Source organism: Musca autumnalis, unplaced genomic scaffold (genome assembly GCF_047663935.1).
Source record: "Musca autumnalis isolate F117 unplaced genomic scaffold, ASM4766393v1 scaffold_5, whole genome shotgun sequence".
Taxonomy (NCBI): domain Eukaryota; kingdom Metazoa; phylum Arthropoda; class Insecta; order Diptera; family Muscidae; genus Musca; species Musca autumnalis.
The window spans coordinates 32,219,683-32,247,595 of NW_027412088.1; the positions used below are offsets into that span (position 1 = coordinate 32,219,683).

The following is a 27,913-nucleotide window of genomic DNA, read 5'->3' on the forward strand; positions in this document are numbered from 1 at the left end:
TGATTGCACCATGTCCACAGTGTCGCGAATCAACCTCCACACTGGAGTAACAAAAACACTCGCGGAACCAGCCAGCCACTTACTCAAGTAGCTTTAATGGAGCGTATGTTCTTCAAGCTGAACCTAAACTGGACTTCCGAATATGTGAATATGTTCAGTGGAGTACGTTACTGTCGGTTGTGACAGCAGTTTTCCGATGTCTAAACTAAAAAGTTCATTGCTTATTATTTCCTTTTATAGTATATTTGTTTAAAATTTTACATGAATCGGAACACTGTGCATTGTCAAATGAAATGAAATTGGAACAATTTACGCATTTTAAAGGTCGCCGTGACGATTGGCAACATCAGGCAGCAGCAGCGATATGAACGCCAACAACATTTAAATAATGTAAACAAAAAACGCTACAACGGCATGAATTTCATAGACGTTGGCGATTGTTATGTGGTGGACGAAGACGTTGCTATCGATGTTGATGATGACGTTTATAACAACAAAACCAGGAAACTGAAAATGTTGCCCCCCTCAAAAAATCGGTCGCTTTTCTTGCCAATTTCGAAAAATGAGAACAATTGGGCAATAAAAACAACAAAAGAAAACTGCAAGTTCAACAGTTTTTTTAACGACTCTCGGTCTGTCCTACTGCTGCTGGCATTGCAATATCGGACTAAATATTTTGTCTACAATTAAGAATTTGCTTAGGCTAAATGCTGCTATTGGCGGAAAATTATAAAATATAAATTATTAAAAACAATATAAATATATATTTTATATTTTATATTTTATATTTTATATTTTATATTTTATATTTTATATTTTATATTTTATATTTTATATTTTATATTTTATATTTTATATTTTATATTTTATATTTTATATTTTATATTTTATATTTTATATTTTATATTTTATATTTTATATTTTATATTTTATATTTTATATTTTATATTTTATATTTTATATTTTATATTTTATATTTTATATTTTATATTTTATATTTTATATTTTATATTTTATATTTTATATTTTATATTTTATATTTTATATTTTATATTTTATATTTTATATTTTATATTTTATATTTTATATTTTATATTTTATATTTTATATTTTATATTTTATATTTTATATTTTATATTTTATATTTTATATTTTATATTTTATATTTTATATTTTATATTTTATATTTTATATTTTATATTTTATATTTTATATTTTATATTTTATATTTTATATTTTATATTTTACATTTTATATTTTATATTTTATATTTTATATTTTATATTTTATATTTTATATTTTATATTTTATATTTTATATTTTATATTTTATATTTTATATTTTATATTTTATATTTTATATTTTATATTTTATATTTTATATTTTATATTTTATATTTTATATTTTATATTTTATATTTTATATTTTATATTTTATATTTTATATTTTATATTTTATATTTTATATTTTATATTTTATATTTTATATTTTATATTTTATATTTTATATTTTATATTTTATATTTTATATTTTATATTTTATATTTTATATTTTATATTTTATATTTTATATTTTATATTTTATATTTTATATTTTATATTTTATATTTTATATTTTATATTTTATATTTTATATTTTATATTTTATATTTTATATTTTATATTTTATATTTTATATTTTATATTTTATATTTTATATTTTATATTTTATATTTTATATTTTATATTTTATATTTTATATTTTATATTTTATATTTTATATTTTATATTTTATATTTTATATTTTATATTTTATATTTTATATTTTATATTTTATATTTTATATTTTATATTTTATATTTTATATTTTATATTTTATATTTTATATTTTATATTTTATATTTTATATTTTATATTTTATATTTTATATTTTATATTTTATATTTTATATTTTATATTTTATATTTTATATTTTATATTTTATATTTTATATTTTATATTTTATATTTTATATTTTATATTTTATATTTTATATTTTATATTTTATATTTTATATTTTATATTTTATATTTTATATTTTATATTTTATATTTTATATTTTATATTTTATATTTTATATTTTATATTTTATATTTTATATTTTATATTTTATATTTTATATTTTATATTTTATTTTTTATATTTTATATTTTATATTTTATATTTTATATTTTATATTTTATATTTTATATTTTATATTTTATATTTTATATTTTATATTTTATATTTTATATTTTATATTTTATATTTTATATTTTATATTTTATATTTTATATTTTATATTTTATATTTTATATTTTATATTTTATATTTTATATTTTATATTTTATATTTTATATTTTATATTTTATATTTTTTTATATTTTATATTTTATATTTTTATATTTTTATATTTTATATTTTATAAAGGTAAAGGATAAGGGGTGCTTCTTTATGAAAGAAAGGGTTCTACTATAGATCTTTTTCGAAATAAAGGGTGCTTCTATAGACCCTTTCTGAAAGTCAGGCTGCTTCTATAAGACCCTGAAAGAAAGGGTGATTCTACGAACCCTTTCTTAAAGAAAGGGTGATTCTACAAACATTTTCTTAAAGAAAGGGTGGTTCTATAGACCCTTTCTGAAAGAAAGGGTGGTTCTGTAGTGCCTTTCTTAAAGAAAAGATGCTTATATAGACCCTTTCTGAAAGAAAGGGTGCTTCTATAGACCCTTTCTGAAACAAATGGTGCTTCTATAGGCCCTTTCTGAAACAAAGAGTGCTTCTATACACCCTTTCCGAAACACAGGGTGCTTCTATAGACCCTTTCTGAAACAAAGGGTGCTTCTATAGACCCTTTCTGAAACAAAGGGTGCTTCTATAGACCCTTTCTGAAACAAAGGGTGCTTCTATAGGCCCTTTCTGAAACAAAGGGTGCTTCTATAGACCCTTTCTGAAACAAAGGGTGATTATATAGACCCTTTCTGAAACAAAAGGTGATTATAGAGACCCTTTCTGAAACAAAGGGTTCTTCTATAGACCATTTCTGAAACAAAGGGTGCTTCTATAGACCCTTTCTCAAACAAAGTGTGCTTCTATAGACCCTTTCTGAAACAAAGGGTGCTTCTATAGACCCTTTCAGAAACAAAGGGAGGTTCCATAGACCCTTTCTGAAACAACGGGTGCTTCTATAGACCCTTTCTCAAACAAAGGGTGCTTCTATAGACCCTTTCTGAAACAAAGGGTGCTTCTATAGACCCTTTCTGAAACAAAGGGTGCTTCTATAGACCCTTTCTCAAACAAAGGGTGCTTCTATAGACCCTTTCTGAAACAAAGGGTGACTATATAGACCCTTTCTGAAAGTCACGCTGCTTCTATAGAACCTTTCTGAAACAAAGGGTGCTTCTATAGACCCTTTCTGAAACAAAGGGTGCTTCTATAGACCCTTTCTGAAACAAAGGGTGCTTCTATAGACTCTTCTTGAAACAAAAGGTGCTTCTATAGACCCTTTCTGAAACTCAGGGTGCTTCTATAGACCCTTTCTGAAACAAAGGGTGCTTCTATTGACCCTTTCTGAAACACAGGGTGCTTCTATAGACCCTTTCTGAAACAAAGGGTGCTTCTATAGACCATTTCCGAAACAAAAGGTGCTTCTATAGACCCTTTCTGAAACAAAGGGTGCTTCTATAGACCCTTTCTCAAACAAAGGGTGCTTCTATATACCCTTTCTCAAACAAAGGGTGCTTCTATATACCCTTTCTCAAACAAAGGGTGCTTCTATATACCCTTTCTCAAACAAAGGGTGCTTCTATTGACCCTTTCTGAAACAAAGGGTGCTTCTATAGACCCTTTCTGAAACAAAGGGTGCTTCTATAGACCCTTTCTCAAACAAAGGGTGCTTCTATAGACCCTTTCTGAAACAAAGGGTGATTATATAGACCCTTTCTGAAAGTCACGCTGCTTCTATAGAACTTTTCTGAAACAAAGGGTGCTTCTATAGACCCTTTCTGAAACAAAGGGTGCTTCTATAGACCCTTTCTGAAACAAAGGGTGCTTCTATAGACCCTTTCTGAAACAAAGGGTGCTTCTATAGACCCTTTTTGAAACAAAAGGTGCTTCTATAGACCCTTTCTGAAACTCAGGGTGCTTCTATAGACCCTTTCTGAAACAAAGGGTGCTTCTATTGACCCTTTCTGAAACACAGGGTGCTTCTATAGACCCTTTCTGAAACAAAGTGTGCTTCTATAGACCATTTCCGAAACAAAAGGTGCTTCTATAGACCCTTTCTGAAACAAAGGGTGCTTCTATAGACCCTTTCTCAAACAAAGCGTGCTTCTATAGACCCTTTCTCAAACAAAGGGTGCTTCTATAGACCCTTTCTCAAACAAAGGGTGCTTCTATAGACCCTTTCTCAAACAAAGGGTGCTTCTATAGACCCTTTCTCAAACAAAGGGTTCTTCTATAGACCCTTTCTTAAACAAAGGGTGCTTCTATAGACCCTTTCTGAAACAAAGGGTGCTTCTATAGACCCTTTCTGAAACAAAGCTTGCTTCTATAGACCCTTTCTCAAACAAAGGGTGCTTCTATAGACCCTTTCTCAAACAAAGGGTGCTTCTATAGACCCTTTCTCAAACAAAGGGTGCTTCTATAGACCCTTTCTCAAACAAAGGGTGCTTCTATAGACCCTTTCTCAAACAAAGGGTGCTTCTATAGACCCTTTCTCAAACAAAGGGTGCTTCTATAGACCCTTTCTCAAACAAAGGGTGTTTTCTATAGACCCTTTCTGAAACAAAGGGTGCTTCTATAGACCCTTTCTGAAACAATGGGTGCTTCTATAAACCCTTTCTGAAACAAAGGGTGCTTCTATAAACTCTATAAACCCTTTCTGAAACAAAGGGTGCGTCTATAAACCCTTTCTGAAACAAAGGGTGCGTCTATAAACCCTTTCTGAAACAAAGGGTGCTTCTATAAACCCTTTCTGAAACAAAGGGTGATTCTATAAACCCTTTCTGAAACAAAGGGTGCTTCTATAAACCCTTTCTGAAACAAAGGGTGCTTCTATAAACCCTTTCTGAAACAAAGGGTGCTTCTATAAACCCTTTCTGAAACAAAGGGTGCTTCTATAAACCCTTTCTGAAACAAAGGGTGCTTTTATAAACCCTTTCTGAAACAAAGGGTGCTTCTATAAACCCTTTCTGAAACAAAGGGTGCTTCTATAAACCCTTTCTGAAACAAAGGGTGCTTCTATAAACCCTTTCTGAAACAAAGGGTGCTTCTATAAACCCTTTCTGAAACAAAGGGTGCTTCTATAAACCCTTTCTGAAACAAAGGGTGCTTCTATAAACCCTTTCTGAAACAAAGGGTGCTTCTATAAACCCTTTCTGAAACAAAGGGTGCTTCTATAAACCCTTTCTGAAACAAAGGGTGCTTCTATAAACCCTTTCTGAAACAAAGGGTGCTTCTATAAACCCTTTCTGAAACAAAGGGTGCTTCTATAAACCCTTTCTGAAACAAAGGGTGCTTCTATAAACCCTTTCTGAAACAAAGGGTGCTTCTATAAACCCTTTCTGAAACAAAGGGTGCTTCTATAAACCCTTTCTGAAACAAAGGGTACTTCTATAAACCCTTTCTGAAACAAAGGGTGCTTCTATAAACCCTTTCTGAAACAAAGGGTGCTTCTATAAACCCTTTCTGAAACAAAGGGTGCTTCTATAAACCCTTTCTGAAACAAAGGGTGCTTCTATAAACCCTTTCTGAAACAAAGGGTGCTTCTATAAACCCTTTCTGAAACAAAGGGTGCTTCTATAGTCCCTTTCTGAAAGAAAGGGTGCTTCTATAGTCCCTTTCTGAAAGAAAGGGTGCTTCTATAGTCCCTTTCTGAAAGAAAGGGTGCTTCTATAGTCCCTTTCTGAAAGAAAGGGTGCTTCTATAGTCCCTTTCTGAAAGAAAGGGTGCTTCTATAGTCCCTTTCTGAAAGAAAGGGTGCTTCTATAGTCCCTTTCTGAAAGAAAGGGTGCTTCTATAGTCCCTTTCTGAAAGAAAGGGTGCTTCTATAGTCCCTTTCTGAAAGAAAGGGTGCTTCTATAGTCCCTTTCTGAAAGAAAGGGTGCTTCTATAGTCCCTTTCTGAAAGAAAGGGTGCTTCTATAGTCCCTTTCTGAAAGAAAGGGTGCTTCTATAGTCCCTTTCTGAAAGAAAGGGTGCTTCTATAGTCCCTTTCTGAAAGAAAGGGTGCTTCTATAGTCCCTTTCTGAAAGAAAGGGTGCTTCTATAGTCCCTTTCTGAAAGAAAGGGTGCTTCTATAGTCCCTTTCTGAAAGAAAGGGTGCTTCTATAGTCGCTTTCTGAAAGAAAGGGTGCTTCTATAGTCGCTTTCTGAAAGAAAGGGTGCTTCTATAGTCGCTTTCTGAAAGAAAGGGTGCTTCTATAGTTCCTTTCTGAAAGAAAGGGTGCTTCTATAGTTCCTTTCTGAAAGAAAGGGTGCTTCTATAGTCCCTTTCTGAAAGAAAGGGTGCTTCTATAGTCCCTTTCTGAAAGAAAGGGTGCTTCTATAGTCCCTTTCTGAAAGAAAGGGTGCTTCTATAGTCCCTTTCTGAAAGAAAGGGTGCTTCTATAGTCCCTTTCTGAAAGAAAGGGTGCTTCTATAGTCCCTTTCTGAAAGAAAGGGTGCTTCTATAGTCCCTTTCTGAAAGAAAGGGTGCTTCTATAGTCGCTTTCTGAAAGAAAGGGTGCTTCTATAGTCCCTTTCTGAAAGAAAGGGTGCTTCTATAGTCCCTTTCTGAAAGAAAGGGTGCTTCTATAGTCCCTTTCTGAAAGAAAGGGTGCTTCTATAGTCACTTTCTGAAAGAAAGGGTGCTTCTATAGTCCCTTTCTGAAAGAAAGGGTGCTTCTATAGTCCCTTTCTGAAAGAAAGGGTGCTTCTATAGTCCCTTTCTGAAAGAAAGGTTGCTTCTATAGTCCCTTTCTGAAAGAAAGGGTGCTTCTATAGTCCCTTTCTGAAAGAAAGGGTGCTTCTATAGTCCCTTTCTGAAAGAAAGGGTGCTTCTATAGTCCCTTTCTGAAAGAAAGGGTGCTTCTATAGTCCCTTTCTGAAAGAAAGGGTGCTTCTATAGTCCCTTTCTGAAAGAAAGGGTGTTTCTATAGTCCCTTTCTAAAAGAAAGGGTGCTTCTATAGTCCCTTTCTGAAAGAAAGGGTGCTTCTATAGTCCCTTTCTGAAAGAAAGGTTGCTTCTATAGTCCCTTTCTGAAAGAAAGGGTGCTTCTATAGTCCCTTTCTGAAAGAAAGGGTGCTTCTATAGTCCCTTTCTGAAAGAAAGGGTTCTTCTATAGTCCCTTTCTGAAAGAAAGGGTGCTTCTATAGTCCCTTTCTGAAAGAAAGGGTGCTTCTATAGTTCCTTTCTGAAAGAAAGGGTGCTTCTATAGTTCCTTTCTGAAAGAAAGGGTGCTTCTATAGTCCCTTTCTGAAAGAAAGGGTGCTTCTATAGTCCCTTTCTGAAAGAAAGGGTGCTTCTATAGACCCTTTCTGAAACAAAGGGTGCTATAGACCCTTTCTGAAACAAAGGGTGCTATAGACCCTTTCTGAGAGAAAGGGTGCTTCTATAGACCCTTTCTGAAAGAAACGGTGCTTCTATAGACCCTTTCTTAAAGAAAGGGTGCTTCTATAGAACCTTTCTGAAGGAAAGGAAGCTTCTATAGAACCTTTCTGAAAGAAAGAGTGCTTCTATAGACCCTTTCTGAGAGAAAGGGTGCTTCTATAGAACCTTTCTGAAGGAAAGGACGCTTCTATAGAACCTTTCTGAAAGAAAGAGTGCTTCTATAAACCCTTTCTGAAAGAAAGGGTGCTGCTATAGACCCTTTCTGAAACAAAGTGTGCTTCTATAGACCCTTTCTGAAACAAAGGGAGCTTCTTTAGACTCTTTCTGAAAGAAAGGGTGCTTCTTTAGACCCTTTCTGACACAAAGGGTGCTTCTATAGACCCTTTCTGAAACAAAGGGAGCTTCTATAGACTCTTTCTGAAACAAAGGGTGCTTCTTTAGACCCTTTCTGACACAAAGGGTGCTTCTATAGACCCTTTCTGAAACAAATGGTGCTTCGATAGATCCTTTCTGAAACAAAGGGTGCTTCTTTAGACCCTTTCTGACACAAAGGGTGCTTCTATAGACCCTTTCTGAAACAAATGGTGCTTCGATAGATCCTTTCTGAAACAAAGGGTGTTTCTATAGACCCTTTCTGAAACAAAGGGTGCTTCTATAGACCCCTTCTGAAACAAAGGGTGCTTCTATAGATCCTTTCTGAAACAAAGGGTGCTTGTATAGACCCTTTCTGAAACAAAGGGTGCTTCTTTAGTCCCTTTCTGAATGAAAGGGTGCTTGTTTAGTCCCTTTCTGAAAGAAAGGGTGCTTCTGTAGCTCCTTTCTGAAAGAAAGGGTGCTTCTATAGCTCCTTTCTGAAAGAAAGGGTGCTTCTATAGACCCTTTCTGAAACAAAGGGTGCTTCTATAGACCCTTTCAGAAACAAAGGGTGCTTCTGTAGACCCTTTCAGAAACAAAGGGTGCTTCTGTAGACCCTTTCAGAAACAAAGGGTGCTTCTGTAGACCCTTTTCTGAAACAAAGGGTGCTTCTGTAGACCCTTTTCTGAAACAAAGGGTGCTTCTGTAGACCCTTTTCTGAAACAAAGGGTGCTTCTGTAGACCCTTTCTGAAAGAAAGGGTGCTTCTGTAGACCCTTTCTGAAAGAAAGGGTGCTTCTGTAGTCCCTTTCTGAAAGAAAGGGTGCTTCTATAGTCCCTTTCTGAAAGAAAGGGTGCTTCTATAGTCCCTTTCTGAAAGAAAGGGTGCTTCTATAGTCCCTTTCTTAAAGAAAGGGTGCTTCTATAGTCCCTTTCTGAAAGAAAGGGTGCTTCTATAGTCCCTTTCTGAAAGAAAGGGTGCTTCTATAGTCCCTTTCTGAAAGAAAGGGTGCTTCTATAGTCCCTTTCTTAAAGAAACGGTGCTTCTATAGTCCCTTTCTGAAAGAAAGGGTGCTTCTATAGTCCCTTTCTGAAAGAAAGGGTGCTTCTATAGTCCCTTTCTGAAAGAAAGGGTGCTTCTATAGTCCCTTTCTGAAAGAAAGGGTGCTTCTATAGTCCCTTTCTGAAAGAAAGGGTGCTTCTATAGTCCCTTTCTGAAAGAAAGGGTGCTTCTATAGTCCCTTTCTGAAAGAAAGGGTGCTTCTATAGTCCCTTTCTGAAAGAAAGGGTGCTTCTATAGTCCCTTTCTGAAAGAAAGGGTGCTTCTATAGTCCCTTTCTGAAAGAAAGGGTGCTTCTATAGTCCCTTTCTGAAAGAAAGGGTGCTTCTATAGTCCCTTTCTGAAAGAAAGGGTGCTTCTATAGTCCCTTTCTGAAAGAAAGGGTGCTTCTATAGTCCCTTTCTGAAAGAAAGGGTGCTTCTATAGTCCCTTTCTGAAAGAAAGGGTGCTTCTATAGTCCCTTTCTGAAAGAAAGGGTGCTTCTATAGTCCCTTTCTGAAAGAAAGGGTGCTTCTATAGTCCCTTTCTGAAAGAAAGGGTGCTTCTATAGTCCCTTTCTGAAAGAAAGGGTGCTTCTATAGTCCCTTTCTGAAAGAAAGGGTGCTTCTATAGTCCCTTTCTGAAAGAAAGGGTGCTTCTATAGTCCCTTTCTGAAAGAAAGGGTGCTTCTATAGTCCCTTTCTGAAAGAAAGGGTGCTTCTATAGTCGCTTTCTGAAAAAAGGGGTGCTTCTATAGTCCCTTTCTGAAAGAAAGGGTGCTTCTATAGTCCCTTTCTGAAAGAAAGGGTGCTTCTATAGTCCCTTTCTGAAAGAAAGGGTGCTTCTATAGTCCCTTTCTGAAAGAAAGGGTGCTTCTATAGTCCCTTTCTGAAAGAAAGGGTGCTTCTATAGTCCCTTTCTGAAAGAAAGGGTGCTTCTATAGTCCCTTTCTGAAAGAAAGGGTGCTTCTATAGTCCCTTTCTGAAAGAAAGGGTGCTTCTATAGTCGCTTTCTGAAAGAAAGGGTGCTTCTATAGTCCCTTTCTGAAAGAAAGGGTGCTTCTATAGTCCCTTTCTGAAAGAAAGGGTGCTTCTATAGTTCCTTTCTGAAAGAAAGGGTGCTTCTATAGTTCCTTTCTGAAAGAAAGGGTGCTTCTATAGTCCCTTTCTGAAAGAAAGGGTGCTTCTATAGTCCCTTTCTGAAAGAAAGGGTGCTTCTATAGTCCCTTTCTGAAAGAAAGGGTGCTTCTATAGTCCCTTTCTGAAAGAAAGGGTGCTTCTATAGTCCCTTTCTGAAAGAAAGGGTGCTTCTATAGTCCCTTTCTGAAAGAAAGGTTGCTTCTATAGTCCCTTTCTGAAAGAAAGGGTGCTTCTATAGTCCCTTTCTGAAAGAAAGGGTGCTTCTATAGTCCCTTTCTGAAAGAAAGGGTGCTTCTATAGTCCCTTTCTGAAAGAAAGGGTGCTTCTATAGTCCCTTTCTGAAAGAAAGGGTGCTTCTATAGTCCCTTTCTGAAAGAAAGGGTGTTTCTATAGTCCCTTTCTAAAAGAAAGGGTGCTTCTATAGTCCCTTTCTGAAAGAAAGGGTGCTTCTATAGTCCCTTTCTGAAAGAAAGGTTGCTTCTATAGTCCCTTTCTGAAAGAAAGGGTGCTTCTATAGTCCCTTTCTGAAAGAAAGGGTGCTTCTATAGTCCCTTTCTGAAAGAAAGGGTTCTTCTATAGTCCCTTTCTGAAAGAAAGGGTGCTTCTATAGTCCCTTTCTGAAAGAAAGGGTGCTTCTATAGTTCCTTTCTGAAAGAAAGGGTGCTTCTATAGTTCCTTTCTGAAAGAAAGGGTGCTTCTATAGTCCCTTTCTGAAAGAAAGGGTGCTTCTATAGTCCCTTTCTGAAAGAAAGGGTGCTTCTATAGACCCTTTCTGAAACAAAGGGTGCTATAGACCCTTTCTGAAACAAAGGGTGCTATAGACCCTTTCTGAGAGAAAGGGTGCTTCTATAGACCCTTTCTGAAAGAAACGGTGCTTCTATAGACCCTTTCTTAAAGAAAGGGTGCTTCTATAGAACCTTTCTGAAGGAAAGGAAGCTTCTATAGAACCTTTCTGAAAGAAAGAGTGCTTCTATAGACCCTTTCTGAGAGAAAGGGTGCTTCTATAGAACCTTTCTGAAGGAAAGGACGCTTCTATAGAACCTTTCTGAAAGAAAGAGTGCTTCTATAAACCCTTTCTGAAAGAAAGGGTGCTGCTATAGACCCTTTCTGAAACAAAGTGTGCTTCTATAGACCCTTTCTGAAACAAAGGGAGCTTCTTTAGACTCTTTCTGAAAGAAAGGGTGCTTCTTTAGACCCTTTCTGACACAAAGGGTGCTTCTATAGACCCTTTCTGAAACAAAGGGAGCTTCTATAGACTCTTTCTGAAACAAAGGGTGCTTCTTTAGACCCTTTCTGACACAAAGGGTGCTTCTATAGACCCTTTCTGAAACAAATGGTGCTTCGATAGATCCTTTCTGAAACAAAGGGTGCTTCTTTAGACCCTTTCTGACACAAAGGGTGCTTCTATAGACCCTTTCTGAAACAAATGGTGCTTCGATAGATCCTTTCTGAAACAAAGGGTGTTTCTATAGACCCTTTCTGAAACAAAGGGTGCTTCTATAGACCCCTTCTGAAACAAAGGGTGCTTCTATAGATCCTTTCTGAAACAAAGGGTGCTTGTATAGACCCTTTCTGAAACAAAGGGTGCTTCTTTAGTCCCTTTCTGAATGAAAGGGTGCTTGTTTAGTCCCTTTCTGAAAGAAAGGGTGCTTCTGTAGCTCCTTTCTGAAAGAAAGGGTGCTTCTATAGCTCCTTTCTGAAAGAAAGGGTGCTTCTATAGACCCTTTCTGAAACAAAGGGTGCTTCTATAGACCCTTTCAGAAACAAAGGGTGCTTCTGTAGACCCTTTCAGAAACAAAGGGTGCTTCTGTAGACCCTTTCAGAAACAAAGGGTGCTTCTGTAGACCCTTTTCTGAAACAAAGGGTGCTTCTGTAGACCCTTTTCTGAAACAAAGGGTGCTTCTGTAGACCCTTTCTGAAAGAAAGGGTGCTTCTGTAGACCCTTTCTGAAAGAAAGGGTGCTTCTGTAGTCCCTTTCTGAAAGAAAGGGTGCTTCTATAGCCCCTTTCTTAAAGAAAGGGTGCTTCTATAGTCCCTTTCTGAAAGAAAGGGTGCTTCTATAGTCCCTTTCTGAAAGAAAGGGTGCTTCTATAGTCCCTTTCTTAAAGAAAGGGTGCTTCTATAGTCCCTTTCTTAAAGAAAGGGTGCTTCTATAGTCCCTTTCTGAAAGAAAGGGTGCTTCTATAGTCCCTTTCTGAAAGAAAGGGTGCTTCTATAGTCCCTTTCTTAAAGAAAGGGTGCTTCTATAGTCCCTTTCTGAAAGAAAGGGTGCTTCTATAGTCCCTTTCTGAAAGAAAGGGTGCTTCTATAGTCCCTTTCTGAAAGAAAGGGTGCTTCTATAGTCCCTTTCTGAAAGAAAGGGTGCTTCTATAGTCCCTTTCTGAAAGAAAGGGTGCTTCTATAGTCCCTTTCTGAAAGAAAGGGTGCTTCTATAGTCCCTTTCTGAAAGAAAGGGTGCTTCTATAGTCCCTTTCTGAAAGAAAGGGTGCTTCTATAGTCCCTTTCTGAAAGAAAGGGTGCTTCTATAGTCCCTTTCTGAAAGAAAGGGTGCTTCTATAGTCCCTTTCTGAAAGAAAGGGTGCTTCTATAGTCCCTTTCTGAAAGAAAGGGTGCTTCTATAGTCCCTTTCTGAAAGAAAGGGTGCTTCTATAGTCCCTTTCTGAAAGAAAGGGTGCTTCTATAGTCCCTTTCTGAAAGAAAGGGTGCTTCTATAGTCCCTTTCTGAAAGAAAGGGTGCTTCTATAGTCCCTTTCTGAAAGAAAGGGTGCTTCTATAGCCCCTTTCTTAAAGAAAGGGTGCTTCTATAGTCCCTTTCTGAAAGAAAGGGTGCTTCTATAGTCCCTTTCTGAAAGAAAGGGTGCTTCTATAGTCCCTTTCTGAAAGAAAGGGTGCTTCTATAGTCCCTTTCTGAAAGAAAGGGTGCTTCTATAGTCCCTTTCTGAAAGAAAGGGTGCTTCTATAGCCCCTTTCTTAAAGAAAGGGTGCTTCTATAGTCCCTTTCTGAAAGAAAGGGTGCTTCTATAGTCCCTTTCTGAAAGAAAGGGTGCTTCTATAGTCCCTTTCTTAAAGAAAGGGTGCTTCTATAGTCCCTTTCTGAAAGAAAGGGTGCTTCTATAGTCCCTTTCTGAAAGAAAGGGTGCTTCTATAGTCCCTTTCTGAAAGAAAGGGTGCTTCTATAGTCCCTTTCTGAAAGAAAGGGTGCTTCTATAGTCCCTTTCTGAAAGAAAGGGTGCTTCTATAGTCCCTTTCTGAAAGAAAGGGTGCTTCTATAGTCTCTTTCTGAAAGAAAGGGTGCTTCTATAGTCCCTTTCTGAAAGAAAGGGTGCTTCTATAGTCTCTTTCTGAAAGAAAGGGTGCTTCTATAGTCCCTTTCTGAAAGAAAGGGTGCCTCTATAGTCCCTTTCTGAAAAAAAGGTGCTTCTATAGTTGCTGACAAAACCCCATTATCCATTTCCAATGTTTTCAATAATTAATCATGTACATCATTATTATTTTAATCATTACGATAATGTACAGTTTAGATTCCTAAATCATACATTGGAAAATGACAACTGATTAATTACAGTTCTTATGTAAATACCTACTCTATCTATCTCTGGTACTCTGTGCGTACATTATTTTCTAATAACCCATACCAAGATCAGCAAACAGAGCCGCACAAATTGAAATGGGAACAAGACAACCAACCCCCACATTAAATGGTCATTATTTCATTGCTTGCCATGGCACCCCCAACCCCAAACTATGAAACAACAACAACAAAAAACACAAATCATTAGAATGAAGTTCTACATAAAAAGCTTAACTGCGCAAAAACAATTAGAAAATACACATCAGCAGCTATGAGCAATGTCAACATTAACAGGCAACAGCAACAACAACGACTGCCTACAATTGACTACATTGGTGGGATTTGTTGGGGATAGATAGGGAAGGGGGTGGGAGACATTGCATATTGTGGACATTTTCCAATGCTCTTCAAAACGGCAGCAACCTTCAATTACGAAATAGTGTTGCTCTATCTCTCTCACTTTGGGGAAATGGGGATATTTGCGTTAAGTTTTAAGAGAAATTTTCCCCAAAATGAGCTTTCTGTGATACTCCTCTCTCTCTCTCTCTCTCTCTGCCTGTCATTTATGGTTCTCTTAATTTCCCCAATAGATATCCCCACTATTAGAGATTGGAGATTTTCTTATTAGATGTTGGGGCCTAAAGTTGTTGTTTCTTTGTTTTGTTGAGCAACTGAAGTGGTGAGCATTAATTTCAAAATGGCTACTTCAATGTTTGTCTTTGATGCTCAAAAATGCAGTTCTACTTGCTCTCGCTCGCTTTATCTACTCGGTATTTATGTAGTAGATATGTCAGGGGGTATGTGGCGTATTTGTAGTTTAGTAGTTTGCTAGTATGCGGTGTGGTTGATGTTGCCCATCGTCGTCGTTGTTGTTGTTGGCCGTTCCTTGTCAAGTACATTGGAGAAAATTGAACAAAAATCATAATGGAAATGTTTCAAAGAGTAGCCAGAAAATTGGGGAGACAACGATATTGAGTTGGTTGGTTGGTGGTGTTGGTGAAATGTTGTGCTGTCAGTGTGTGAGTGTGGTGTACAACTTTGTGTTGATTGGGGCCACATACCGTGGTGGCCCCATAATGTTCACAAAGAGGAAGGAAAGCGCCAAAGCAAAAAATAAATAAATAAAACACACAACAACAATTCTGATGGTGGGTAATTGTTGCTGTTGTTTCGGCTGCCTTCGCTGCCGCTGCATGTTTGTTGATATGCATGGTGGGGTTCTCCTCGTAAAATATGTTTGTCGCTCTGTCAACAGCAACAATGATAATGATGACGTTCATTGCTTGACTGTCATTGATGACAATGATGATTATGATGACATGAGAAATTAATGGAACACCAAAATAAAAACAGAAACAAAAAAACTGCAAAAGTCAAATTGGGTTGCCAGATTAATGTTAATGCAATTTTAATGTGAATTTAACAATAGTTGAATAATGTCGTTGTTGTTGCTTTTTGTTTGTTGCTATGTTCTAACAATTTGTGTAGATGGAAATGCACACACACCCACACGAAGTCATTTTTTTTAATATTTCTGCAGTTAAAAATTAGTTATTTGAAATGCTATTAGAACCGAAGGTGTGCGCACTGGAGCATAGAAAATGTCATTTTGCAGTTAATTTAAAATTATTTCAGATGTGAAAAGAGATTAGGGAACGAGTCTCGTTCAGGGACACCTCTAGGATCGGCCTGAAATTTTTGCAGTGGGCAGTTCTTGGGACACTGATCACATCGGTATACAGCTTTTGCAAGGGTCTTGACATTTTGTCTTACTTTAACACCGTTACCGTTCCCCCGGAAAAGCTATATATCGTTGTTATCAGGGTCCCAAAGACTACCAATGGTATAATTTTAAACCCGTTCCGAGAGGTGTTTAAAAACAAGACAACGGTTTTAAAGTTAGACATTTCCGAAATGTCAAGACCCTTATCTCAGGAAGTATGGACTTGACCCGGGAAAACTATATATCGTTGTGATCAGGATGCCAAGGACTACCTATGGCAAAAATTTCAGCCCGAACCGAGAAGTGCCCATAATCAAGACAACGGTTTTAATGTTAGACATTTCAGAAATGTCAAGACCCATATCTCTGGAAGTATGGACTTCCCCCGGAAAAGCCACATATCGTTGTGATCAGGATGCCAAGGACTACCTACGGCAAACATTTCAGCCAGATCCGAGAGGTGCCCCTAAACGAGACTTAAGCCCATTAGATCAGGGAGAGGACAAATGTGGGGTAGCAATATAGATTTGGGTAAGGATCTGGAACAAAAGGTTGTCCTGAGTTAAGGTCAGGATTTTAGATCGACTGTGAGAGACCAAGGACAGTTTATCCGAGCTTGATACCACAGTTGTCCCAGTCACTGTAGTCGTCGATAAACTAACCTCGGTCCCAGTAGAAAACACTGACCCTATAAAGCCAGGTCTGTCACGAATCCAGGAGGAATCTCGCTCCACGGAAGTCGAATAGAATTAAATATTCGAGGTAGCATGCACTTGAAAAGAAACCTCGAAAACAAATTAGTCGAGAGAATATAACCACCATCAGGATGGATAAAAAAGGGGGGGCTTATCGTAGGTCGGTGTATTACCTCAGGAAGTTCGTCGTCCGCAGGGAACCCTCATCTATCATGCTGAGAAAATGCAAGTTGATAGTGATCGAAAGAAGATAACATCACTTGCCCAGAGAACCAGCCCGAATGACCACAAGAGGACCATAGTCATCCCAGCGACTATAGTCGTCGATAAACTGACCTCGGGTCCAGTAGGAGACACTAACCTAATGAAGCCAGATTTATCACGAATCAAGGAGGAATGTCCCTCGACCGAAGCTGAATAGAATTGAACTTTTGAGGGAGGATGCAATTAGAGCATGAAACTCGACAAAGAGATATGTCGAGAATGTAACCACCATTACGATGGCTAAAAAGGCATATTGTAGGTCGATATATTACATCAGGATGTTGGTAGGCGGGGAACTCTAGTACATCGCGTAGAGAGAGTACAAGTTGATAGTGGTGAGCTAATTTGAAAGGAGATACCATCACTTGCCCAAGAGAAATCCATCATCGCAGGAAACTACTGCCCATCCCATTGTCCACAGAGGACAAAATTGAATTGAAAATCAACCCCAATAGCCCATAAAGATCATATTGGAAACGATGTTAATTTGGTTCAACCTTTGTACCTCAACACCTTCTTCCATGAGAAACCTTGTCCACCTCCGTGAGAAGGGGCAAGTTGGTTGTGGTGAACAAATTCGAAAGAAGATCTCTCAATAGCTCAAACAATTTTGATCTCAACAAACTCTCTCTCATCCCGATGTCCAAAGAGGGCAAATTTTGTTCGTCATCAAACCCAATAGCCCCCAAAGACCACATAGGAAGCGATGTTAATTTGGCTCACATTCCCATTGGTTATCCATCCATTTTAACTCAACACCATCTTTAATTACAGGAACTCGATAAACTAACACTAGCCCTACACAGCCAGATCCGTCGCAAATCCAGGAGGAATGTCCATCGGAGGCAAGATGCAGTTGAGGCAGGAACCTTAAGTCGAAAATGTTTTCACCGTTTGGATGACTAAGGTAAAGAGGGCTGATCGTAGATCGATACATTAGATCAGGAAGGGAACCCTCGTCTATCACGGTAAGAGAATGCAAGTACTATCAACTTGCAAAGGAGATACCCCCACTTGCCCCCAAGCGAAATCTTCATCTCAACAACCTGTCATCCCACAGATGGCAAATTGAGTTCAAGATCAACCCGAATAAGCACTAAAAGCCTCACTGTGAGAGAGATGTTGATGTGGTTCAACCTCCCACGGGTGGTTCATCCTTTGTACCTCAACACCTTCTACAACGGTTGCCTGCCATCACACGTCAGGACACAAAATTTGAAGTTGAGGAATGTGACCTCAGGGAAGAATTAGCCCCAAATTGAACCAAGGAAGCAGAGGGCTGGGATGGCTGACTCAACGCCGGGATCAACCCTTGGGCGTGTGGATTCGACTAAGCCCAACCCTTCTCCACAAAAAAAGGGGGGAAAGAGAGACCCAATCCGAAGGTCAAGAGACCCAACAGTTGTCAGGACTCCAATACCTGTACCTCCTCTGCTTGCTATCAAAAAACTGAGAGCCGGAAAGATACCACTGCCAAGTTGCCTCGCAAACTAACCAAAGCCATCAAGGTATCCTCCAGTATAGAAATTCTAAAACTTTTGTAGATTGAAATGTTGTTAAAAACGGTTACTTCAATGGTCCCTGATCTTATTTCGTGGTTGTTGGACGGTTGACAATGTGTACTGCACTTTAATGGGGATCCTCTCAAACATATCCAGTTCAGTAGCGCTGATATTTTTACTTTAGACAGTTCTTCTTGGGACCCTGACCACAACGTTATATAGCTTTCCCGGAGAAGTCCATACATCCCGAGATATGGGTCTTGACATTGTGAAAATGTCTTACTTTAACACAATTACCTTTCTCGGAAAGTATGGACGCTATATATCGTTATGACCAGTGTCCCAAGGACTACGTATGGTAACAATTTCAGCCAGATCTGAGAGGTGTCCGCAACAAGATATGAGCCCAGTAGACCAGGGAGAGGACAGTCATGGTGAAGGAATAAATTTCATGTTTTTTTGGTAGTGCTTATATTTTGATGCTGAGAAATCTAGAACCTATTAACTTCCTGAGAAATCTAGAAAAAAAATCTAGAAATCTAGGCGTACAGCACACAATTCCAACCGTAAAGCACAGAGGAGACTCTGTTATGGTATGGGGTTGTATGAGTGCTTCCAGTGTAGGGAATCTTGTTTTTATCGAAGGAAATAAGGATAAGATATATTATTGAAACATTCTGAAGGATAATTTGAAATGTAGCGCTGAAAAATGGGATTTGGGACAAGATTCCAATTTTATCAAGATATGACCCCAAGCTCATATCACACATTTTTCGAGAATGGATGCCATATAACTGTCCAAAAGTGATTCAAACACCTCCCCGATCCACGGATTTGAATCCTATGGGCAATTTATGGAGTATTTTGGGAGACAAATATAAGAAGTTTGTCGGTATCGGTCCATACCTTCATATATCCCCCATAAAACGGTACCTCCCGATTTTCAGTATTTTGAAGGTTTTCGCTTCATTATCACACCGAAATGGCTGAAATTTACTACGTAGTCTTCTTTAGGGGTATAAAACTTTCTCCCAGAATTTTGTCGGAATCGGTCCACACCTTCATATAGCCCCCATAGAACGGTACCTCCCGATTTTCGGTATTTTGAAGGTTTTAGCTTCATTATCCTACCAAAATGGCTGAAATTTGGTACGTAGTCTGCTTTAGGGTTGCAAAACGTTCCCCCACAACTTTGTCGGTATCGGTCCATGCCTTCATATAGACCCCATAGGACGGTACCTCCCGATTTTCGGTATTTTGAACGTTGTGGCCTCAATATTCCATCGAAATGGCTGAAATTTGGTATTTAGACTTCGTTGGGGGTACTCAAACTTCCCCTCTAAATTTGTCGGTATAGGTTCACGCCTTCATATAGCCCCCATGGAAAGGTACCTCCCGATTTTTCGTGTTTTGAAGGTTGCGTCTTCAATATTCCACCAAAATGGCTGAAATTTGGTATTTAGTCTTCAATGTGATATAAAACTGTTCGCCAAAAATATGTCTGTACAGGTCTACGCTTTCATATTGCTCCATTTCTGACTAAAATTCGTCGGTATAGATCGACGTTTTGAAATAGCCCCCATAGACTGGTGCCTCACATTGTTTTACCGAAGTTGTGAAATTTGGTATTTAGTCTTTTTCATAATCGAAAGGTAACTAATTGTTCTATTTTACTTCAATACAACTTGTGGTGGAGGGTATAACAAGTTCGGCCCGGCCGAACTTAACGCCGTTCTTACTTGTTGTTTCATAAAACTTTTAGAGCGGATACTTTTCACTGTGAGGTAGAAATCGATGTTGTTTAACAATTTTTATTTTTTTATCTAAATTTACCCGAATTTCGTTAATTTTATTTTATTATATTTAAGTTAAGACCCTAATGTAAAAATATAAAAAAGAATAAAATCGCTATCATTAATTAACTCTAAGCAATCGCAGTTTTAATGAAAGAAATTGAAGTGGATACTTTTGACTGTGATTCACTGTACGTACATTAAAAAATCACTCTTTCTCAGAACGTAGGATCCTTCAAATAAATATTTTAGTATTTTTGGTGTACTCGAATCGTTTTTGGATATTTACTGGACTTAGTAAAGATTTTTTTCTTGCAACTCTGCTATTATAGCCGTTTGTTTTGATTACTCTACGAACTGGCTGGTCAGAAATAGCCTTATTCATTATTCCCTAGACCCTTTTTTGCTGCCATACATCTCCGTATCATGATAGATCCACCTCCGTGTTTACTGTGGAATTAACGTTCTGAGGTAATAACTCAGTATTTGGCTTTCGCCAGACTTTAGAGCGACCATCGCTACCATATCACCACCATAAATTTACATTCATCGGTAAAAATTACTAAGGACTCGTACAAAGTTATAGAAAGGGGGTTTTTGGCGGCAAAGGTGGGAAAATGCATTCATGATCATGGTGTGACGAACTCAATCTTCATACCGACTAAAAACCCATCTCATCATCATTAGGAGTTTCGATATGAGAGCCCCTATAAAGTTATAGAAAGGGTGGTTTGACGGAATCAATCTCCGTACCAACTAAAAAACCATCTCCATCTCTCCATCCACCACTGGGAGTTTCGACCGCCTTTGCAGCACATTCGTATTACTTCATGGTAGCTCCCAGGTGAAGTGATCATCTACTGAGTTTTACTTGCGTTCAAGTTCCGCTTTCTCATCTTTAACTATACAGAACTGAATATAACCCTCGAGCAAACGGCACGATTGAGGGCTTAAATCTGCGATTATGGCAAGCAAGTACCAAGCAAAGTGGTTTCATGTGCTTCAAATGGTTTTGTTAAGATTGAAATGTACTTTAAAGGAAGATTTAGGTCACTTTCAGTCGTCACTCAACGTGGTATGTCGGACTCGATTTTCACACCGACTAAAAACCCATTTTGTCACCACTGGGAGTTTGACCAACTTGGTACCGCATTCGTATTACTTCAGGGTGGGTCCCAGGTGATGATGACCTTCTTCTGAGTTTTACTTGCGTCCAAGTTCCGCTTTTTACTCCTTAACTATCCAGATCTCAATACCACCCTCGAGCACGTTTAAGCATTTTCATCGGCAGTTTAAAGCTGGGATATTAGCAAGCAAAGTGGTTCGATGTGCTTCCAATGGTTTCGCTGTAGGTCACTCGATCTTCATATCGTCTTAAAACCAATCTCGTCCCCATTGGGTGTTTCGGCCAGCTTGGTATCACATTTGTATTAATTCGAACTGGCTCTCAGGTCAAGATGACCATCTTCTTAGTTTTACTTGTGTCCAATTTCTGCTTTCTCCTCCTTAGCAATCCAGATCAATCTTTTCGATTCTCTGGAGTCGTTCACAATAACTTGCAACTGCGATCCAGTTCTTATCGCTCATCATGATTGAGAAAGATTTTTTGCGACAAAGGAAAAAATGAATTAACGAAATGAGTTAACGGAAAAATGAATTAACGAAATCGATTCTCACACCGACTAAAATTCCATCTCGTCACAACAGGGAGATTTGATAAACTTGGCACCACATTCGAATTATTTCGAGGTGGTTCACAGGTCAAGGTGACCTTCTAATGAGTTTTACTTGCGTCCAAATCCACTTTCTCCTCCTTACCTTTCCAGATCTCTCTTTTTGGTTCTCAGCAGTCCTTCACAATACCTTGCAACTGTGATCCACATCTTTTCGCTCATCATCATTCCTCCATTAAGTTTGTCGGGGGTGTTACGATTATTTCTTGTTCTACAACTGTCCTGAGCACAGACAATTGTCTACACGAAAAAATTGTTTGCTCTGCTTCATCTGCTGCTTCCTCTTCTTCATAAAAACGTTTTCCAATTGCACTAAGTAGAAGGTCACACTACCGCTGTTTCAACATGGCGACTTCGAGTTTATAGGCGAGGGGCGTGGGGTAGTGAAACCGCTGCACGTGGTTTTTTTGTATTTGCGATGTTGCCTCTTCTCATTATTCGTTTCAAGAAACTCGCTAGTGTGACCAAGGACTAAGGGACTTTCCTTAATTTCGCAATTTAAAAACAATTTTTTAATTGCTCCTACCTATTACGAGTATGATCTGCGTTCGGTATTCTATGACTTTTACTTATGACAAAAAGCTGAGGGAAAAAGTGAGAAGTTATGTTGGTCGGGAAACCCTGAAGCATAACTATTTACTATCCAACAACAATAACATACGAACCTGTATTTCTTTAGAAAAGACAAAGATTTCGTATGAAGAAAAAGCTTAAATTTTTCCATAACACTTAAAATGCAGCAGCAACAGCGACCTCAAAGAAATTTTTAATAAGTATTTCACAATGAAAATTTTCCTACTCCACCCCCTATCAGCGTAACAAACAAGGCGGTTGGCTTGAGGGCAGTCATCAGTCAGGGTGGCGAGAGTGTCTGACAAACAAAAACATTAGCACTGGCAGCAGGCAACAACAATGCCAAGTCAGAAAAATTTGTATGTGATCGTATCAAGTTTTTCTGCTATATAGTTGTTGTTGTTCCTTCTCTGCCTCCCTCCCCTCCTTTCCCACCTCTTTCTATTCCTCCCCCTCCAAAACAACTTTATTTTAACAACACATCACGTACAAACATAATATAAAATGTGAAATATGCACTGCATACATACAGCGTTTTATTTGTTTGCCTGCTATAACTAAACTCAGAAAGAGGCGGCAGCAGCGTGGTGGCGGCGGGTAAGTAGTATAGGCAGGCAGGCACTCGCTTAGTCAAGTCATTCAGCTAGTCACTCAGCCAAGGCATGCATAGGGTGTACGTATGTAGCTATGTACTGCGCCTGCTATTACTCTCCTGCACAACTCAAAATAGGAAAAACCTAATGAAAATAAAACAAAAACCAAAATAAAGCACACAGCCGCCAGACATACTCAAATAGTACGTCCGTCGTAGTTGTATAAAAGCTAGCACAGAATGTTAATGCTCTTAAAACGCTCAGTATAAACCTATGATGGGACGCAGTAGATGATAGGTGGTACCATACAACCCAACGTGCCAATGTTTGAGCGAAGTGAAAATGTGGAGGGGATTGAGAATTGAACGTAACGTAACAATGCTCGGTAGGTATTTCCCCCATACTAAGGGAGAACTTTATGTATTAGGCAACAAAAAAAAAAAAAAAAAAAAGCGCCCGCCCTGGAGGTTGAGAGCTGCTAGGTGCTGCACTTGCACTGCACAACTCGGCATTAGTAAAACTAAGCTGTAGGCTTTCATAATGCCCATCATGCATACCTAGCCAGTTGCATAGGCAACAGTGTTGCCGTGTTGGGAGATTTTATGGACCAAAATTTGGGGAAAATATTAAACAAAACGATTACAGAAACAGAAATCTTTATTAGAACAAGCTTGTCTTTCAATGGATGCTTACAAACTGTCCCGACGGAAGAACGAGAATAGATATTGACAATATTATAGTAAGCAATCTATTTGTGGGAGGCTGGGGACTTCTAATGAAGTAGCTGACACGACTTCCAGGACATATCAATGGAAACTTTTGCTGAAATTTATATTTTCCTTATTTTCACTACTTTATAAATTAAACATGCAAAATCATTCTAATTAAATATATTGATCATTTCTTTAATAAAATAAATAGAAATTTTCTCATAAATCCAATAAGTTTGAAAGATAAAATAACGAGGTCTCGGAATTCATTTAAGAGGCTTTGGCAAAACGATGGAAACTTATAAAAATTGTATTCTCAGGTGCGGTTTTCTTAATATTTTGTAGGGTATCCATTATTTTTAAGTACAGCTTTGCATCGTGCTGGCATGGAGTTGATTAAATTATGAATAATTTCCATAGGTATGCTTTCCCACGCGGAATTGACTGCCTGGATGAGATCGGGCTTGGTGGTATAACTTTTGTTCCTAATTTTTCGATCCACTATTTCCCACAGATTCTCTATTGGATTTAAATGTGGGGATTGGGGCAGGCCAATTCAAAACATTAATATTATTAGGTTCTAGCCATTCCTTGACGACCCTGGAAGTGTGTTTGGGGTCATTATCGTGCTGGAACCTCTGGATTAAGGGCACGGCAGCATAACAATATGATTGATTTGTTTATACCCAATTCCGTTCAGAGTGTCTCGTACAACATAGATTGCACCCATTCCGAAACCTGAGAAGCATCCCCACAACATTATATTGCCACCTCCAAACTTGACTGTTTTGTTGGTGTACTTGCGATCAAGCCTTTTCCCTATAGGCCGCCTCACAAAACCTCTTCCGTCGGAACCTCTTAGATTAAATTTTGATTCGTCAGAAAAATGGACGGTATACCATTTCTGCCGATACCAATTTATATGGGTGTTAGCGATAAGAATGCGTGATTTGCAATGTTTTTCAGATATCAACGGCTTCTTCGCTGGGCGATAACACTTACGACCAACTTCATCGGCACGCCGTTGAACAGTTCGATAGCTTATTTGCAGTTTAAGATTGTTGATAACATCTCTAGGAAGTATTTTAGGATGTTTCTTAAAGTCTCTATCAATTAAATTGTCCTCCCTTGGAGTTGTTTTACGAGGTCTACCACCCAAATGTACGCAGGCGACCGTTCCTTTCTCGCGAAACTTTTTTATTATTTTTGAAATTACTGACTTATTCATAGAATATGTATTTTTCACAAATATCTTTCTGTTTTAGACCAGCTTTGAAATCATTAATAATTCTTGTTTTTATTTCTGCACAAAATTGCCATTATTTTGCTTAAGCGAACACGCGAAGCGTGGTTATTTTTGTATAACTGTGCATATTCAATTTTCGTTATGTTTTGGTCTATTTTTCTATGTCACAAAGAAAGATAATGTAAACAAACGATCCTCTTTCTAATCTTTATCAAAAATATAACAACAAATGGGACGAAAATAAGCCGTTAAATATTAGTAGTTACATGTACCTATATACACGTAGACATTCACGAATTCATCGATATCTATTGACAGTTATTGAAAAGTTTTCACATGGCCAGAAGCGTATCCATTTAGCGACATTATGGCTGAATGCGTACGTATCAGATTTTGGGGTACCTCTTACATAACAAGATGTTTACGGAACAGACCAAGCAGTCACACAGTTACTATATCTGAATAATACCCTAGAGAAAATGCCATGAGGCTTAGATCACTTTAAGTCCTCACTCATCGTGGAAAGTCGGAGTCAATCTTCATACCAACTAAAACCCATCTTGTCACCCCTGACAGTGTCGACCACCTTGGCACCACATTCGTATTATTTCAAGCTGGCTCCCCCATGTCAAAGTGACATTCTTCAGAGTCGTACTTGCGTTCAAGTTCCGCTTTCTCCTCCTTAGCTATCCAGATCTTTCTTTTTGGTTCTTAGCAGACTTTCACAATACCTTGCTAACCAGTTCTCTTCGTTCTCATTTTCTAAATTACATTTGTAAGAGATATTGCGCATGTTTCTTGTTCTACAACTGTACTGAGCTCAGATCATGGTCTTCATTAAAAAAAATTTATGCTCTGCATCATCTGCTGTGCTCACTTTTCCCGTATGAGAGCTCCTACAAAGCTATAGAAAGGGGTTTTTGCGGCAAAGGTGGATTAATGCATTCACGTCTCCCGTTGATTCGTCACTCATCGTGGTTTATCGGAATCAATCTCCATACCAACTAAAAACCCATCTCCATCTCTACATCCACCACTGCGAGTTTCGAACGCCTTGGCAGCACATTCGTATTACTTCAAGGTGAAGTGATCATCTACTGAGTTTACTTGCGTTCAAGTTCCGCTTTCTTATCTTTAACTATACAGGACTGAATATAACCCTCGAACAAACGGCACGATTGGGGGCTTTCAATTGCAGCTTAAATCTGCGATTTTGGCAAGCAAAGTGGTTCGATGTGCTTCAAATGGTTTTGTTAAGATTGAAATGTACTTTAAAGGAAGATTTAGGTCACTTTGAGTCGTTACTCAACGTGGTATGTGGGACTCGATTTTCACACCGACTAAAAATCCATTTTGTCATCACTTGGAGTTTCGACCAACTTGGGATCACATTCGTATTACTTCAGGGTGGGTCCCAGGTGATGGTGACCTTCTTCTGAGTTTTACTTGCTTCCATGTTCCGCTTTTTCCTCCTTAACTATCCAGATCCGAATACCACCCTCGAACAAATGGCACGATTAAGCACATGTATCAGCAGTTTAAACCGGGGGTATTGGTAAGCAAACAGCAAGCAAAGTGGTTCGTTGTGCTTCCGATGGTTTTGTTGAGATAAAATGTGCTTTATAGAAGGATTTATGTCACTCGATCTTCATACCGTCTTAAAAACCCATCTCGTCACCATTGGGAGTTTCGGTCAACTTGGTATCACATTTGTATTAATTCGAGCTGGCTATCAGGTCAAGATGACCATCTTCTTAGTTTTGCTTGCGTCAAATTTCTGCTTTCTTCTCCTTAGCAATCCAGAGTTACTTCTTCTGAATACTACCCTCGAGAAAATGCCAAGAGGCTTAGATCACATTAAGTCCTCACTCATCGTGGTAAGTCGGACTCAATCTTCATACCAACCGATCTCGCCACCCCTGGCAGTGTCAACCACCGTGGCACCACATTCGTATTATTTCAAGCTGACTCCCATGTCAAAGTGGCATTCTTCTGAGTCTTACTTGCGTTAAAGTTCCGCTTCCTCCTTCGTAGCTATCCAGATCTTTCTTTTTGGTTCTTAGCAGACTTCCACAATACCATGCTAACCAGTTCTCTTCGTTCTCATTTTCTAAACTACGTTTGTGGTTGATATTGCACCTGTTTCTTGTTCTACAACTGTACTGAGCTCAGATCATTGTCTTAATAAAAAAAAATGTATGCTCTGCATCATCTGCTGTGCCCACTTTTTCCAAATGAGAGCCTTTACAAAGTTATAGAAAGGGGGTTGCGGCAAAGGTGGACTAATGTATTCACGTCTCCCGTTGATTCGTCACTCGTCGTGGTTTGTCGGAATCAATCTCCATACCAACTAAAAACCCATATCCATCCACCACTGGGAGTTTCGACCGCCTTGGCAGCACATTCGTATTACTTCAGGGTAGCTCTTTAAGTCCTCACTCATCGTGAAAAGTCGGAGTCTATCTTCATACCAACTAAAACCCATCTCCTCACCCCTGGCAGTGTCGACTACCTTGGCACCACATTCGTATTATTTCAAGCTGGCTCACATGTCAAAGTGACATTCTTCTGAGTCTTACTTGCGTTCAAGTTCCGCTTTCTCCTCCTTAGCTATCCAGATCTTTCTTTTTGGTTCTTAGCAGACTTTCACTATACCTTGGTAAGCAGTTCTCTTCGTTCTCTTTTTCTAAATTACGTTTGTGGGGGATATTGCGTATGTTTCTTGTTCTACAACTGTCCTGAGCTCAGATCTGCATCGTCTGCTGTGTCCACTTTTTCCAAATGAGAGCCCCTACAAAGTTATAGAAAAGGTTTTTTGCGGCAACGGTGGATTAATGCATTCACGTCTCCCGTTGATTCGTCACTCATCGTGGTTTGTCGGAATCAATCTCCATACCAACTAAAAACCCATATCCATCTCTCCATCCACCACAGGGAGTTTCGACCGCCTTGGCAGCACATTCGTATTACTTCAAGGTAGCTCCAAAGGTGAAGCGATCATCTACTAAGTTTTACTTGCGTCCAAGTTCCGCTTTCTTCTCTTTAACTATACAGAACTGAATATAACCTACAAAGTAATAGAAAGTGTTTTTTGCGGCAAAGGTGGATTAAAGTATTCACGTCTCCCGTTTATTCGATACTCATCGTGGTTTGTCGGAATCAATCTGCATACCAACTAAAACCCCATCTCGATCTCTCCATCCACCACTGCGAGTTTCGACAGCCTTGGCAGCACATTCGTATTACTTCAGAGTAGCTCCCAAGTCAAGTGATCATCTACTGAGTTTTACTTGTGTTCAAGTTCCGCTTTCTCATCTTTAACTATACAGAACTGAATATAACCCTCGAGCAAACGGCACGATTGAGGGCTTTCAATGGTAGCTTAAATCTGCGATT

At 38.3% G+C, this 27,913-nt stretch overlaps 1 protein-coding gene across 5 annotated transcripts in view; it reads right to left on the reverse strand.

Annotated features, from left to right (window-relative positions):
- The window catches only part of LOC141405511 (longitudinals lacking protein, isoforms F/I/K/T-like), a 496,088-nt gene that overhangs the window by 457,069 nt on the left and 11,106 nt on the right, over positions 1-27,913 (reverse strand). The gene's annotated exons all lie outside the window — the stretch shown is intronic.